Raw genomic sequence first — 18,024 nt, forward strand, 5'->3', positions numbered from 1 at the left:
ATTTAACCTGAATCCCAAACGTATGTACATCCTAATTACAGTATATCGCTGTGACTTGGAGATGCTGGATATCAGATATATGTTAAACAAAATAGAGGCTATGAATGACAGAAGGAGACATAAACCAATAAATAAAACTATTTCTTTACAAAAAAAGCTGAATTGGAAGAATTATCTAAGTGACTGCAGGATAGCAGGGCAAGAAGGGAGGAAAGGAGGACAGCTCTTGCTAGCACAGGCAGTGATATTTAGGCATGGTTTTCCTTACATCCTCCATTAGCCAGTGGACTTCCAGAGAGCAGCTCAGAGCAGGTGCTGTGAATTATTTTTTGACAGAAACTCTGGGTGAGCTCTATTAGTGCTTCAGTTCAGACAAGGAGCACACCATTCTCTAAGCAATTCTATGATTCTATGATTCTGATTATCCCCACTTACAGCACCGGTTTCCATGTCAGAGCAGCTCTTGGTGTTCTTCTGGGTAAAACCAAGCTGGAGGAGGCACTTTGTGAACACCCGAAGTGCAACAACCCCTACATCTAGAGCACACAAAGAGCATAATTTCCTGGTTCAGGTGAGTTCAATAGCCAAAGCAAGGTGGGATAAACATCTCCCAGTGCATCTTACAACTGCAGCCCCTCTAAAACCAGCACCGTCCCTGCAGTACGAGGTAGAACACACTCCAAAGGACACACTGCTGATGGGATGTATCCAGACATGTGACCAGGGGAGGTTCAAGTTGAATGCTCAAAAAAATTTCTTCTCAGGAAGAGTGATGAGGCACTGTAACCCAGTGGTAAGGCTGCCCAGGGAGGTGGTGGGATCACCTGGAGTTGTTCAAGGAAAGAGTAAGTGTGGCACAGAGGGATATGGTTAGTAGGCATGTGGGGATGGGATGGGGTTGGACAAGATGATCTTAGAAGTCTTTTCCAACCTTAATGATTCTATGATTCTATGACCTGAGATGCACATCAGCTCTGCCATGATCAAGAGGCACTTTGGGAGCCACAGACACTTCACTGTTTTATCACCATTTAAATTCTAATTTGATGTACAGGCACAGCTGTGGCTTGTCTGTATGACAAGTTGTTGGAAATGAATTTCTGGTATCAGTGTATGGCCTTGGGAATTGGTCTCCTGATCACAGCCCAGTGTGCTTCCATGATTCGCCCAGGTGCAAAACTGTGCAGCAGGAGGGGTTTCTGAAAAATATTTTCAGACCAGAAAATGGCAAGGAAGAAAGAAATGAAGCAGTATACAATGTGGAAAGGTGCCACCATTACTGTCTGGGTGCTATTCTGCAAAGCTACATAAAATCTGGATTCTGTGATGCTAAATGACAAAATTCCCACTGATGTTGATGGGGCCAGAATCTGATTCTTGTCAGTTTGGGATCTGTTAGCCTGGAGCTTTTCATCAGTATTTGATCCAAGTAAACCAGCGGACTGAAAACTGAAACCAGAATGCAGAAAAATTCTGCATTTCTGTGAGCAGCAAGTCAGTCAAATAAATGTAAAAGTCAAACAATGTTAATTTAGTTAAGATTTTCTTTATTTTATCTTTACAAGAGTGTAACAGGACTTGGATAGGTATTTCTGCATTTAGTTGTAATGCTAGCTGTGATATCAAGATCCTACCCAAGTTTAATTCACTAAATGAGCAAACCACAAACTGGAACAGCAGTTTTAAGCTAAAGCTATTGGTTATGATCCTAAAACACTTTGGATATAAGACATGTGAAATAGTTTTTTGTCAAGTTAAGTGCTTGAAACTCTGAAAAGAGTGTGATAAAGAGACAAATTATTTTTAATGTGTTTTATATTAACATTGGGGATGTAAGGACTTTGTCAGTGTCACAGCACAAACAATGGATTATAGTAAAAGCAGGGACAAGAGTGGCAGTCTTTATACAAATTTGAGACATATTTCCCTCTTTCAAAAGAAAAACATGATGTCAGTGCGGTTAAATAATTGCAGTATTTTGAAAAGATTGTTGTAGTCTTCCGTACACAAATACACACAAATTCTGTGAGAGATGTGAATGCTAACAAACTGTCTTAGCCTCATATTAATTCTGAGGCAACATTGATGCGCTCCAGTTTTACACTTCACTAAGGACAAACAATGTGGCAAAATATTAAAAGCTATGCAAACACGGCTTCGGGATTTCATTTACAAGATTCTTTTGAAAACAATATTTTTTCTCACCTAATGCCCTCATGAGAGTATATTTCTCATTACATTTCTGCCAACTGGAGAATTCCAGTCAAGTGAGAAGAAATAATGAGCTACATTACAACAACCAGCCACAAGAAGGTATGAGTAATGCGAAATACTCCCCACTACCAATGCTGCATAAATATGCACCTTCCAGGGAAATGACAGAAAAGGTAGTGAGGATATTTCCCTGCACACACCTACTCTGACCACATGGCCAACCTTTAAAGACTCCTTTGCAAATACAACTGTCCAGTGCTTGTAAGCCGCTCTCAGATGGTGAGGGTAATGTCATGACTCTTCAGTGCCTACTAGACGAAAAAGAGGGAATGAAGGTAAGGATAACCCTTCAGCATTGTGAGACAATGAAAGTTTGAGTGATCTGCCTCCTCCTCTGGGGACCATGGTGTCTTGTGAGCTAGTCTTGCCTTAGGAGAACCTAGAAGCCAGCCCCAATCATTCATTTCAGAGATCATAGAATCATAGAATCTAAAGAGTTGGAAGGGACATCTGAGGGCCACCTAGTCCAACTCCCCTGCGGTGAACAGGGACACCATGGCTAGACAGGTTGCCCAGGACCTTATCCAGACTCGCCTTGAAAGCCTCCAGGAATGGGGCATCAATTACAGCCCTAGGCAGCATGTTTCAGTGCCTCATTAGAGTGCACACAAAGAATCACCTCTTGCATTATTGTTCCTAGAAGGTAAAACTTCCGCATTTGTTGTAATGTTCCTGAAAGAAGCCTACTCATCACCTGGTCTTTCCCATGCCACAGAGAAAAAATGTATATACTTGCTTTCAGAGGCACGCTCACCATGCCTCAGTCTGAAACATTTCTATGATTGATCTATCCAGGCTGCAAAGCTTTAGGCAATTGCTTAATTAGTCATGAGTTTTACACTCCTCAAGCCATTTGAATTACACATACAGTATGAACAGCGTGCACCTTTCATTGTAAAATTCTTTGATTCTTAGTGTCATTATTAAATATGAATATTTGACCTAGGATGACTAAAACAACCCCTGGGTCTGGACAGACTTTCACATTTAGCCCAGTCTAATCTTCAGGCTCAAATGTATTATCTTAGATAGTCTGGTTTAAGTAATACTATGAACAGACCATTCACAGGATAAGAATTTGACTTGACTGGATGGTTGCACTCAGAGAGCTGTGGCCAGCAGCTCAGTGTCAAAGTGGAGACTTGTGACAAGTGGTGCTCCTCAGGGATCAGTGCTGGGATTGGTGCTATTTAACATCTTCATAAGTGACATGGTCAGTGGGATCAAGAACACTCTTGGCAAATTTGCAGATGGCACCAAACTGAGTGGTGCAGTTGACATGCCAGAGGGAAGGGATGCCATCCAGAAGGATCTGGACAGGCTTGAGAGATGGGCCCACGCCAACATCATGACGTTCAGCAAGGCCAAGTCCAAGGTCCTGCACTTCTGCTGGGGCAATCCCAAGCACAAATACAGGTTAGGTTGAGAGTGGCTTGAGAGCAGTCCTGAGGAGAAGGATTTGGGGGTGTCAGCTGATGAAATACTTAACATGAGCCAGCAGTGTGAACTTGCAGCCCAGAAGGCCAAGCATATCCTGGGTTGCTTCTAGAGAAGTGTGACCAGCAGACTGAGGGAGGGACTCTGCCCCTCTACTCTGCTCTCATGAGACCCCCACTGGAGTATCGCATCCAATTCTGGGGCTCCCAACACGAGAAGAACATGGAACTGTTGGAGTGGATCCAGAGGAGGGACACAAAGGTGATCAGAGGACTGGAGCACCTCCCTTATGGGGAGAGGCTGAGAGAGTTGGGGCTCTTCAACCTGGAGAAGAGAAGGCTCCGAGGAGACCTTTATGTGGCTGTCCAGTACCTGAAAGGGGACTACAGGAAAGCTGGAGAGGAACTTTTTATATGAGCAAGTAATGACAGGACAAGGGGAAATGCTTTAAACTGGAAGGGGGTAAATTTAGATGAGATATTAGGAAGAAATTCTTTAATGTGAGGGTGGTGAGACACTGGAACAGGTTGCCCAGTGAGGTTGTGGATGTCCCCTCCCTGAAAGCATTCAGGGCCACGCTGGATGGGTCTGTGAGCAACCTGGTCTATAAGGAGGTGTCCGCCTATAGCAGGGGGATTGGAACCAGGTGATCCCAATGGTCCCTTCCAAACCAAGCCGTTCTATGATTCAGTAATTCTATGTCTCAAGAAACCAGCTGGATTACAACCCTGCTTGAGTTTTTCAGCAGTTTGGAGGACTTACAAAATAGGGAGTCTGAAAGGCACATCTAAGCATTATTGGTGGGACTCAGATCTGCAAAAGCAGGACAATTTTACTTGCTGCTGTAGGATTTTCATTGCAAAACTCAGATATAGGGAGAGAGGACACTGAAATGGAATTAAATATTCACATAAAAACACAAATCAGGATTTTTTTCACTTAGCACATGGAGTTTTTTCACAATTCTTCTTGCAGCCAGTTTGACAGACAGCGTATCAGTGCAGAACTAACGCTGTCAGAGCCAACTGCGTGTTCTGCAGCATAGAACAAAGTAAGACATTATTGTGAGAAAGTTTGCCTCAAGGCTGTGTTTCTAATAGACTTTAAGACCATAAGATAAAAACAAAAATCTGTGAAAGAAGCATTAAAGAGATGCATTCACGGGAGGAAAAAAAATTAAACTGTGGGCAACATTTCCAGTGTAAGCAAGAGAGAAAACAAAATGCACTGCATTGAATCAAGTTTTTGGTGATCCTTACCTTTAGCCATTAGTCTCTTACCTCTAGTACCGCTCTGTGAGTTCATTTTCTAAGGCCACCCCCTTTGTCTCCTCACTGCAGAGTGGAGCAAATAACTTCTTGATCTGCTCTTCTCACCTTCCCTTCAAGTCCATTGGAGAGCAGGCTTCAGCACTTTGGTTGCTTGCAGGAAACTAGTTTATGGTGATGACATTACGCTTTTCAGGATACAGAATGAGGTCCCTGGCCCAAGGAGATTCCAGACTGCAGAAACACAATGTAGGCAATCGCTGGAGAGAGGAGAAACACCTCGTGAATGTGTGCAGAGGGAATGGAGGAAGTGGAAGTCTTCCCAGGGCCCAAATAATAGGGCTGTGTATTGGTAGGACAGATGATTTATTTCTCTTCTTTCCCTCATATGCACAGAAAAATGCTCATTTAATGATTGCAAGCGTACACAAGCATAGTCTTTCTTTCAGGACCAGATAGAAAGGAGATACTGACTATGAGGATGCTATTGCTATACCTTCAGCTATACCAAAGGGAATAGTGAAAGCTACTGGCAAAATAAATTGCTTTTTTTTTGCATCAGAGTTCCCATATATTAAAAATGTCCCACTGTGCAAATTCCTCTTTGAAAGGAAAGCAAGAAGGACTGAGGTTGGAATTAGCTCTGGTAAACTGTAAAGAACTGAGGCTTTCTAGAATTCAAGCGCTGAGGCGGATGGCAGAGCTGGAAGGATTACATTAAAATCAAAAAAAAAAAAAAAAAGCAGAGAAACCCACTTTCAATCTAGCACATTTCAATTACTGACATTATTTAATATTGAGCCATAATTTATTTAAGCTTCTTACTTTGACAAGTTACTGTACACCAAAGGATTCTGATTCTGTTCTCATGCAATAACTTTGTTTTCATTGGTATGTGATATGAAGAGCTTTCCATGCTCCCTTATCACGAGGAAATCCACTGGAAAACAATTATTTTTCAGACATAACCCCCCACAGGAGAAGTGAGATCAGACTCTGTGTACATATTTTGAGGATGTAGTTAACAAGCAGAATTAATTGCATTAGTCTTGTAAAGACTTCATCTTTCCCAACCTTGAGTTCACACTTTAATGATGTTTTATGAAGTCTTCTGATCTTGAATAGCACGGTAGTTTAAAAAAATCCTCCCATTATCACTCTAGCTGTCAAAAAATAACTAGATGCTCAAGACACTTTCACTAGGGAGAAGAAATTGAGGAACTGATGATAGAAATAAATTGTCTGTATGGGTATCATTTTGCCTTCTCAATTAGGTCCCTGTAAGAAAAGATTCTGGGAGTTCTGTGCTCATACAAATTCAGACAGTGTTATGCTTCCTCAGAAAACAGAACTGAATATCAAGGGTCAGGATAAACTGCATGGGTTCAAGGCACAAGCTGGATTATGAGATGTGCTTATCTGTGGATGGATTCCCAGCCATGAGGGTTTTCCCTGCAGCAGTGGGCTTGTGCTGAGCACCAGGCTGACATCAGATGGTGTGATCCCCACTCTGCATGAGCTTCTGCTTTGCCCTTTCTCTCATCCTCCTTACAAGCTGCCAGCAAAACCACCATGCTCTACAGAAATAACTGGCAAGGAAGATCCACAGTGATTGCTCCCAGATTTCTGTCTGTGAGAAAGATGTTTCTTATTATCATACAAAAATATAGTCTTTTCCAATTCCACGTCTCAGAAAGTAAAGTGCTTCCAGTTCCTTTCCTTTGTGGCCATTTTTGGAGGTTACTCATCCTAGTGGTGTTCCCCAGGGCTCAATATTGCGGCCAGTTTTGTTTAACATCTTTATCAATTACACTAATGAGGGGATGGAGTGCACCCTCAGTAGGTTTAAAGGCAACACTAAGTTGGGTGGGAGTGTTGATATGCCTGAGAGTAGGAAGGCTTTGCAGGGGAGTCTGGATCAGCTGGATCAGAGAGCTGCATCCAGCTCTGTAGCACTCAACAAAGCTAATGCTCAGTGCTGTGCTTGTCCCATAACCATCCCATGCAGATGGGATGAGAGTGGCTAGAATGTTGCCTAGCTAAAAAGAACTAGAGTGAGCTGGTGGACAGCTGATTGAACATGAGCCAGCAGTGTGCCTAGGTAGCCAAGAAGACTTCTATACATGCCATGTTCATCAGTCAAGATGTTTGATATGTTATTTAACAATAGGTTACAATCTAATGGCATGAGTTCCTGCAGATTGCAGAAAAGCAGAAGTTTGGACATGAAGCCTACAGTCTGTATCACATCAATCCAGGAGAGAGGTGAAAATGGAGTAAAAGTAAAGTACCCAGTAAAAGATGACAGAATCAAACAGTGATTCATATTTAATGTGGTGGAATTACAGGATGTTGCCAGTGAATCACACACTGTCATAAATTGACGATTTACTTAACAGAAAACTGAGGATGAGAATGACTAAAATGTAAGAAATTTGTATTGGAGGAACTGATATTTGCAAGTTTATAAAGAAATAGGTTAGGTGAATCAAGGACAATCATGATTGGATGTCAATAAATTTGGACAACGGTTGAAGTTGAAACAACTGGGGATGGAAAATAATGCTTGCCAAGAGACATGTGGCTGTTTCTCCAAAGAGCTGCAAGAAATTGTCAGCCTGTGGGGACATTCAACAGCAGATAAGATTCACCTCCCTCTGGCTGCTCTATGGAGAGCATCAGTCTGCCTTTCTGTCTGGAGGTTCAGGTCAAGCTGTTGCATCTGGTTAAGGAAAAGAAGCCCTTGGTCAAGACATGGATTGACTGACTTCAGCCCCTCATTTATAAAGAGAGACTGGAAGGCTCAAGTGACTGCAAAAGCCTTCTTAAAACTTAATCTAACACTGTTGGTGAGTTTGGTGAGGAGCTGGTCTCTGAGAACTTGGCAGGAAGATTGATATCCCTTGTCACTGTTATTATATGATGGGTAATAGAATCACAGAATCATTAAAGATGGAAAAGATCAGTAAGATCACCTAATCCAACCATCAACCCATCCCCACTATTCCCACCCACCATGCCCCTCAGTGCCACATCTACCCTTTAATTGAAAACCTTCAGGGATGGAGATTTTACTGGGCAGCCTACGGTGTTGCAAAAAGCAGCTTCAGGGGGCATAAATATAAAGATAGGAAGGGGAAGAGCACAAGCTGTCTGGTGTGTCTGTAGAGGGACATATACAGCAGCTCCCCAAGCCTGTAGCACGTTAGATCATTGGACCTTCCAGCTCCAATAGCCATATTTTCACAGGGCTGGGGTCTCCCCGGGGGCCACAATGGAGTTCAGTGCAGGTCCTGGCAGCCCATGTCCTGCTGCCCCTGCCAGACCTGAGCAGCTCCAGCCCTGGCACCAGACACATCCCCAGGAACAGGGCTGGGAATGGCCAAGGCAGGGGCAGGACATGGGCTCATGAGTGAGCCCAGCTGGGCAAAAGCCATGGCTGTTGCCTAACCCTGCTGCAGCCTCAATGGGGCAGAGATTGGCAACCCCAAGCAGATGTGGAGGCCTGTGCTTGGAGGAGGCCTGTAGGGCTGAAATGGGGTGCTGGAAGTCCCACTGGAAATGGGAGGGACAGCCAGACCCTGTGGTGCACTCAGGGCCTGGCACAGTGTGAGCGGTCCAAGAGATCTCTTCAGTGGAACTGGTTTCCTTTTCTTCTTTTTGCGTAACATACTGCTGTACAGGGAGAAAACAGTCAGGCTTAGTAAAAGCCAAGTTTTTATTTACTCTTTGTCTGACATGGAGTCAGATGAGTTGAACAAAACCTGGAGGGTCATGCAAGGTTTCAGGTCCTTCTTCTCAAGACTGCCGTTACTGGCAGTGCCATCACAGTCATACTAGCACAAATCGGAGGCCTATTTGTACTTTTAAACCATTAAAATCTTCACCAGAGTATTCATTTCTTGTGGGTTTTCCAATAAGATGGAATACCAAGGACAAGTCAAACAGGAAAGCATGATCTATTTTATTTTTCCCAACTTTCTATTACTAAAAGAGCATGAGAAACACTTGAGGGCAGTTTGTGGAGTGCATCTACCATCCAACATGACAAGTAGGTTAATTGGAATGAAAGAAAATGTGACCCTTGACTACAATTGCCCCTTAAGGGTATCGAGTTTAATGTTGTTGTTATTGTGTTCTGCAACACTGTGAGACAAAACACAGTGATGGGCTCTTCTCTGCATAGGAGCAGTTCTTAACAAATAGAGCTGCACCGAGTGACTTGGATTAAATTTGACTAAGTCTTGCCTGAAGAAATCTTTCCCTAGAAAATCCTGTAGCACTCACAAATATTTTAGGAGTGACAATGCTGGGTGTCCAGCTCAGTGGAAAAGCACAAGTGCCGTAAGGGAGCAATACAATATGCATCTTCCAGGCATAAGTATGTGTGGATCACCTGCCATTTCTGTTACTGGCTCTGCGTGCAAAGGAATCTAACTTGTGACTCTGTATGAATGTTGAGGGGGAAAATAGCTTGATTTTTTTCAAAGAGAGAGAAAGTACTGCAAGAAAATATGTGCAAATTAATGTTATAGAATAGTGATTTTTAGTCTAATCCACTTGAATGTTCTGCTCTGTTGAATACAGACAGTCTCTATGGAAATTCAGACAATAAGAGTTGGGGCTACATGTATTCAAATTTGAGTTGACCTCATTATAGCTCAGTGTTAAAGGCTGTTACTAATATGGTCAGAGCTTATTCGCATAAATTGGCCCTTCATTTTCTGTGGGAGTGCTCCAGTGGAACTGGGTGTTGAAGAAATAAGCAAGTTGCATTCACAGAGCAGTAGGTTCCTTTTTGCCTAAATGAGAAGTGCATGAAAATGCCAGCAAAGCATGGGGCAGGTTTTGCTGCCTTGGCTGATGTCCCTACAAGCTTACGTCTCCTTCCCTTCCTTCTTGCTCCCACACTGCAGCAACCTGAGGAGGCCTGCGCTGACCTGATGCTTGGTGTAGGAGGAGGAAGATAGTGACTGATGGGATCCCACTTGGGTTGACCCCAGACTCGAGCAGCTCCCTCTTGGTCTTGTCATTGAGGCCTATTCTTAACAGTGTACTGAAGACCACTGGGAGCCAGGTTTCAGCTCTGGCAGGAATCTCTGACTAGAAATTGCTTTCTGAGGCAAAGTGTCTTTGTGAGGGCACAACTGTGGGTAGAAAGGCCTCAACCAGGGTTTTAACCAGGGTGAAAAAAAATCCAAACAAGGTGGGTGTAATGATATGAAGGGCAGTGTTACCAAAAGGGAGAGACAAGATCATGGTCTGTAGAGCTCCTGAGATCGACTGTGCTGTGTAGACACAGGTGTGGCCAGATCTGGAACTGCTAGTGGAATTTTTATCCAGGTAAATGCCATTTTTAATTGGAGCATGTGAATATTAATAGAATATATGAGTAAAGAAGTAAGGTACAAAGAGCAAGCAATGGGCAAAACTGTAAAGTAAGTCTGTAAATAGAAACCTATCTACTTTATCTATGATTTTCTGTATTGTGCCTACTCTAATAATCCTTAACTGACACTGTGGAAAAAAAAAAGATGGCTCACATCTGTATAGGAGGTGCCAGGGAAAAAGGTAAAAAATGTTCCCTTTGAAATGAACATACCTGTAAATACCTGAGAGCTGAATTCAAGGAAAGGGAAATATTGTTCTTGTTCCTTTTCCTCATTACAAAACAGGATTTTCCCAAAACACGTTTTTGTCCATTTGCATATTACTGTATTATTCACCTAGTACAGAATCTGTTCAGCCATACAGGTGCCACTGGGTTCAGGCGTGGGTTGGGAACAGGATGTGTTCTTCACCTTAAATGAACAACAAGCAATAAAAGTATAAGTGTTCCCTAGAACAAAATCTGTTCTCTAGCAACAGAGAAAGGTTTCAAAATCTTCAGAAGGTGAATTATTAAATGAGCTCAAAACATTTCTCAAACTGTGCTAGAAGTTAACCTGTGACCTGATGAATAGTGATTTGAATATTTTGAATTATCTGAACATTTTTTACATCTTTCTTGGGCTTCTTTGGGATTCATAGACCACTTTGCTGAAGGCTGCATTGCAGGAGAATGTTAGCAAAAGCACAAGAGCCACTTAAGCACTCGTCACCTGTTGAAATAGAACAAAAGATGCCTGTCTTACCTCAGTGTGGTCTTCTCTTTGACACCTCCACAGAGGACAATGTGACAGCACAGTCTGATATGATATTCTTGTTGTTAATGTTGGTTGCTGCTTCTGTTCTGCTATAGATGTTTGTTACTCCTTTACTTCCCTGGCCACTGGGTACCCCTGAAGAACAGTATGTCAGCTCTGCTGCTGTAGCTTTGCTCTATCACTCTTTAAGACCATTCTGCTGGATGATCCCTTTCACTTTTATGAAAACCAAACCAAAACTCCTCCGTAATAGGATAGAAATTTTAAATCTGAGGTTTAGTGGCACAAACTGAGGAGTAATTAAACCAGAAGAACTAATTTGGCTGCAATATTGGGCAGTTAATGGACTATAATGGCTGAGCTCATGTCACCGGTGCTCTGCTCAGTTTGCCTGTCTGGGATCCTACACATTGCGGATACTGCAAGTGAAATAATTCTTGAGCTGGTTTCTGCTTATGCTTAGCATTGGTATGACAGTACACCTCTGTGAGCTTTCCTACCTTGCTGTTCCAAAAAGCAATTTTTAGTTTGATATTTGCAGTTAAAGATTGAATGGAATAATGGAGCAAAATCTTGTGACTTTTGCTGGCACATGAAGAAAGCAGAAAAAAGAGAAACGGTATTGTTCTTAGATCTGAAACTAATAGCTTTGTACAGATAAAGAAATGTTTGGAAATACATTAGCACTGCGATATTCCAGCTGGGACATGGAAATAACTTGTCTTGTTGGTGCTCATTTTCAGACAACAGAAATGAAATCATGTCTCCAGCGCGAAAAGGTCAGCCAACAAGATTTTGCTAAATTCATCAAGCCGTGCTCCCTACTGAGCAGATACCACTGGTGTGCACTAAAGTAACAGAGGGGCTGATGATGTGGCCAGAATAGAAGCTGAAAAAGATGCACTGATCTTTTCATTTCCTGCATACTGAGAAATAGGATTCCCTAGCTGAAACTTAACATAAATCTTTCTTTCCTCCCACATCTTTTATCTGGCAAAAAAACGTTTAATGAGAGAAAGAGAGAAAGCACTGTTCCAGCCAGCATCACCTGGCAGTAACAAGGCACAAGAAAGTTCAGTACTTTTACTGAGCAGTAAAAGTCCAACCTGCCTTTTCTTGTGAAACAGAGAATAAAGAAACCACCCAGTACAAACTCATGTAAGGATATCTTTATGCATTTTGAAACTGGTTCAAAGCTACAACCGGTATTGTCACAGCATCCACAGATTAGATGACATTTACAACAGTTTTTAATTAAATTTACTTAATTTAGATATTTATCAGCCAGAATCCATTGGCATACTTTCTCCCAGCTTTTTTAAAGGTTAAATGAGCAATATGTGTAATGAGATCTTTGAGAATACAAATTGTGTCATTCTCAAATTATCCCCAAAGCCAGTGCTGTGCTGGAGGATTTGTGGAGCCCTGGCAGAGGGGAATCTTCCTCCTGGTAACTCCGCTCCCTCTGCTGACACCAGAGTGCAGTGTCTGACCTTTACACTGCCTCTCCTGCCCAGGTTGGAGCGTGGGATGTGATCGTAGCACTGCTCCTTGGTTTATTGTACGTCACGGGTGAGCTCTCTGCATCTACCATTCAGCATGGCACTACTGCACTTCTTAAGAAGTATGTGGTGAAGCATGTCAAAGGAAGAACATTACTGCAAGCCAGCACAAAGCAGAATGAAACGCAGTACTCTGAAAAGGGCAATTACAGTGAAGCTACATATGAGAGCTGCAGATGGACACAATATGTAGTTGAATGACTAACAAGGAAACACAGTAGATGGCCTCCTAACAACACATGGACCATATGGTATCAAAAAACTGGGGGAATCATTCTTGTCAATGTGGCAGTTTTATAAACGCCAAGGTAAAAAAACACATAAGCTCTTTTGAAAATCCCACTGAGTATCTCATCTCAAGCTGACAGATTTTTTCAGAGCTAGCCTTATGGGTTCAGACATTATAGCATTGAATACAGTGAGAGAAGGATAGGACAGAACAGAAGACTCCCAGTAAAACTCCACACAAGGTGGTAGAATTCCACTAAATTCAGCATCATTGTGTTCACCAAATCTGGCACCAGCACTGTTCAGATTTTGGTCAAGTTATTTGCAAACTAGGTTTTACTTCTTCATGCAATTTGGTGATAATAATTTGCTTCTCATAATATAATGTTGTTACATGCATATGTTACATGCAAGAGACACAGATTCTTTCTACCTGACAATGTATAGCAGTTGTGCAGGAGTGGCCTTCTCCATAAATAACTTGTTTGAACGTACCATCCTCTGAAAACAAATGCTCAGATAATCTGTGTTATCAGATACAGGAGATGACTGGAGTGACTGTGGAAGAATTAATGGTAAAGAATGATGGGGAAAAGGGGCTCAAAAGTGAATTTGCTTTTACATTACCCATCCACGAATCAGCATTATTGTTGAAGCATAGGCTGCCAAGTACTTTAAAGAGAATTTGCAGGCGTTATGGATAAAATATAGTTGAAATATCCTTGTTTTTGTCCCTGCTGTAATGAGCGCTAAGCAGCTTTACTTTCACTCTGTCTGCAGAAAGTCATTGGAAGCGTTCATCCATTCCTTGCAACAGGGGTTGGTATGGTTAAACAAGCAACACGTTGAAAACTTACTTCTGCATTTCTTTTGCTAGGATTATTCAGAACTCATAACAGATGAGTTGTCCTCCAGCACATGACACCAAAAGGGAGGCCTGATTTACATGCCCCAGCTTAAGTGTACAGGCAAATTACTTTGGCTCCCATATGTATGCCTGCTACAATCCTTAGGTGTTATTGTCTGATAGCAGAGTTCTAGGGTTCTATCAGTAGCTTCTTATTGAAAGCTGTGGCTTGAAGCTATGAACCAGATCCCTGTGATGGGTTCAGCTGTGCTACCCAGCATTAAAGTCTTTTCTCAGCTTCTCACTTGCCCTTATCAGTGTCAAAACCACCACTTCGAAGTCTGAGGTCCTGAGCTCACCATCCGTGCCTTATTTGATCCTGATTATCTTAAACAGTCTGACAAGACACTGGGAAATGGAAACATGACATTTATTATTCTGCAGAATGAAGGATTTTATGTTCTAGCATATTTTTGGCAAAACACAGGAAAAGACTCACATTTAGGGATATAGCAGACAGCTCTTAAGCAATATGCTAACTTATTTCTTTCTGTCCAAACCGTAAGCTATATGACAGCTGCCTTTCTAATGAGAAGAATGCAGTAATCATTACTTGTGTGTAGTGGTTGGCAACAGTTGATTGAGTTTCTGGTGAGCGTAACTCTCTGATCTGTTCTTCTTGTGGTAGTTTACATACAGTTTCTTAAGTTTGCATTGTTAATCATACCCATATTTAGAACTTTCATTAGTTGGGACTCAATACGAGCAGAAAAATAAACAAAAACAAAAACAAAAAAAGACCAGAGAAAAGATATGGCCATAAAATTCTGCAGTGGTGAGAAAAAAATGTATCCCAGATTTCACTCTATGGGACTGTGCATCTTGATTTCCAACTGGAATTGATTTCAACAGTCAGAAATGTTGTAAAAATAATTGGCACTGCAGAGAAACTTACTTATAAGCCGATTTTTATGCACTGATTTTTACTTAAATTACAGTAAGTGCTTTCTTTCTCTGATTAAAAAGGAGCTAGGTTAGGTTAGGTGTTCCTTTATTTAAGTTAAGTGATCTGAATTCATTTGTCAGATAGAAGGGGATGTTGGTGCAACCTTTTGTCAGAGGAAGGTCAGTAAGTAAAGTCAGGTTTTGCTGAATTGTTTGATTTGTTCTTCTAAGAATATACAGCATTTATATAGAAAAAAAATGTGTATTCTTCTCCCCGATCTCCCAAGTACCCCTCAGGGCCTCTCCATATTGCCATAGGAATGCCAGGAAGCCCCATACTGTCTGGGGCCTTTGCCATTGCTGTCCCAGATAGCATAGCAGCATTGAGTTTGAATGAGCCAACATCTATGGATTTCCATTACGATGGTAAATAAACTGCTGACAGCATGGCACACCCAGGTTTGGTTGGCCAGGTTTGATATGGCCTAGGTATATTGGATGATCCTTTCAGAAAACCACCTGTGCTCTTTTTTTTTCCCTTATCTTTCTAGAAACATATAATAGTCTCCTTGTAATCAAACTGGCTCTCTTGTCAAGAGCTGTGACCTTCAACAGGTAAATGAAACATGGATGGCTTAAGAAAGGGTTGCAAAGATCTCTGCTGCAGCCTCTCAGTCTTTATGCAGCCACCTGGGTCTGTGAACTTCTGCAGTATTTCATATTAATAATCAATAAAGTATACAGTGGGATTTTTTCTCCTTTTTACAGAAACAAAACAACTTTGAAGGGAATAAAAAAGTTGCTGTGAAAAGAAGGGAATAGACATGAAGAGGAAAGAACAATATCGCAAAAAACATACTGTTTTCCTCATCTGTATCTTAAAAGCATCATGGATTAATTGTAGTTAGAATGTAGATGATGTAAGACATTGACCTAATTCTGCCCTCATCTTTATTCCAGCATTGCCTTTTACTTTCTCTGTGAAGGAAGAAATGCAAAATTTCAACCAATTTCCTAAAATAAAATAAAATAAAAAATTAAATTAAAAAAAAAAAGGAGTTCTCCAATTTCTGCATTATTTTGAGGGTGAAATGCTGCCCAGAATTAACTCAGTCATTTGGGCACTGCAAGGTCACTCCTAGACATATTTCACAAGAAAAGATGAATTTATAGTTGATCTAAATTAGTGCAGCTTCAGTGAAGTCAATTGAATTACTCTTGCTCAGCTCAGGTCTTGTAGTCAGATTGCCTCTGGAATATGAAGTATATCTTGTCTACTATCAGTAGTGAAACTAATTTAATCTTTCTAGGTGATAAAGAAGAGGGGCCAAGCCGTTCTCTCTAGAAGTAAGAAAAATGAACATGCATTTGGAGGCACACTGAGGAATATTAAAGTGACAAAATCCTGCAGAGAACATCGTGTCACTGATATAAGGAAAAACTGCATTTATGTGGATATCCCAGGAATACACAATGGGTGCTGGAAGTGGGGTGAGGTAGAGGGCAGAACATCTGGCACTGTGCTCTGTTAACAGGCAGGAGGTGCAATAGGGGCCACTGACTGCTCCTCTGGGTAGGTACACCCCCAGGAGAGGATGGGGGTGGTCAGCTCATCACTGGCACCTGAAAGGAGGTTGTGGCGAGGAGTGGGTCAGCCTCTTCTCCCAGGTAACAGTGATAGGAGGAGAGAGAATGGCTTTAAGTTGTGCCAGGGGAGGTTCAGGTTGGATATTAGGAACAATTTCTTCTCAGAAAGAGTCGTGAGGCAGTGGCACAGGCTGCCCTGAAAGTGGTGGAGTCACCATCCCCAGAGGTGTTCAAGGATGTAGATGTGGCACTGAGGAACATGGCCAGTGGGCATGGTGGGATGAGATGACAGTTGGACTGGGTGAGCTGAGAGGTCTTTCCCAACCTCAATGATCACATGATTCTATGATCACATAAAATATGCTAGTGAAGAGCAGGACAAAACTTTGCCTTTTTCTGACCCAGGAAAGTATTTTTAAAAGGATGTGCTCTCAGACATCTTTGTTCATGCAGATAGCTTAGTTTTCAACCACTCTTCTCATAGCTCAGGGTGCAGAGTAGACTTGCAAAAACTCACAGCTTAAGTAAGGTGTCCAAAAATTAGCCTCTTCATATTGTATATGTTACTGGAGTACAGTATTGAAGTACCCAGAGATAAAAGCAGTCATTATCCATCAACAAATTTAATGTCAAAGGGGGACCAAAACATTGCATACATATGTATACACAAATCCACAAACCCATGGATGGTGCATGGCTGAGATGTCCCAGTGTCGGGTGTATTTTGCTATTCTAATAGCCAAATGATCATTCTGAGGCATGTGAGTATGTTTTCCCCAGTATTTTCCTGATCAACTCAGTTTTGGTGAGTGCTGGGCTTTAGTGAAATATCAGAGTTAAATATCAACTTCTCTTTGGAAATGCTGTGCGATAGTAACATAGAAGGAAAATATTTTCCCTTGCATTAAATATAGCTATTTTTTAGAGATTATGAATAACTTGAGATATAATTTTTTTTTTTTAACCTGAAAAGTGTTTGCCTCAATTCAGAAAAGGCTTTAAGACTACCATAGTATACTGCATTTACGAGGAAAGGGCACACAAAACATAAAAGCAAAAGTAAATGCTAGAAATTATTTCATAACATCCAACTCATCTGAAGGAAAAACAGAATGGGCCAAGGTGGTGCCCTGTTTTGTCACCAAGTAAAATCTTGCTGTTGTGAATGAGATCCAAATGCCTGTGCTCTTGTGATACATTGCCACTTAACAAAGGAAGGGGTTTTGTGAAATGCTGCTCCCAAGGAAATCAATCTGAAAAGGAATTTAATGCAAATACCAAAGCTGCTTCAGAATGCTTTGGGCCAGAGGTATTTATCTCTTGTGGAGCCACTGTAGGATGGTGACAGTGTTGACAAATCTCAGATTTTGAGATCCAAGCACTATTAAATACATAACATCTGTACATTTAAGTATGCAGACTACCATTACCATCCATTTGTGTCTTCAAGGTGGAAGCATTTTCCCAATAAGTATCAAATACCTCTTTAAAATTCAGTTCAGAGGGAAAAGAGGACTTTTATGCTGTTATTATGGATATTCTGCCATCACAATGACATCTATCTCAACTATTCTCTGTCTCCCAGCAAGATAATAAGGTTTCTAGCTGCCAGCCTAGGATAGGAGTAAGCTGGTGGCAATGGGGACCGCTTGGGTCATCCCTGGGGTCAGTGGCGTGTGACAGCTGTAAAAGGAAATTTTGCCCCAGGGTAAAAGAAAAATATAAAATTC

The 18,024-nt window shown here is 41.6% G+C and overlaps 1 protein-coding gene across 2 annotated transcripts in view; it reads left to right on the plus strand.

Annotated features, from left to right (window-relative positions):
* Window positions 1-18,024, plus strand: part of RPL31 (ribosomal protein L31) — a 288,373-nt gene that overhangs the window by 111,594 nt on the left and 158,755 nt on the right. The gene's annotated exons all lie outside the window — the stretch shown is intronic.

The sequence above is a fragment of the Lagopus muta genome, chromosome 1 (assembly GCF_023343835.1).
Source record: "Lagopus muta isolate bLagMut1 chromosome 1, bLagMut1 primary, whole genome shotgun sequence".
Classification (NCBI taxonomy): domain Eukaryota; kingdom Metazoa; phylum Chordata; class Aves; order Galliformes; family Phasianidae; genus Lagopus; species Lagopus muta.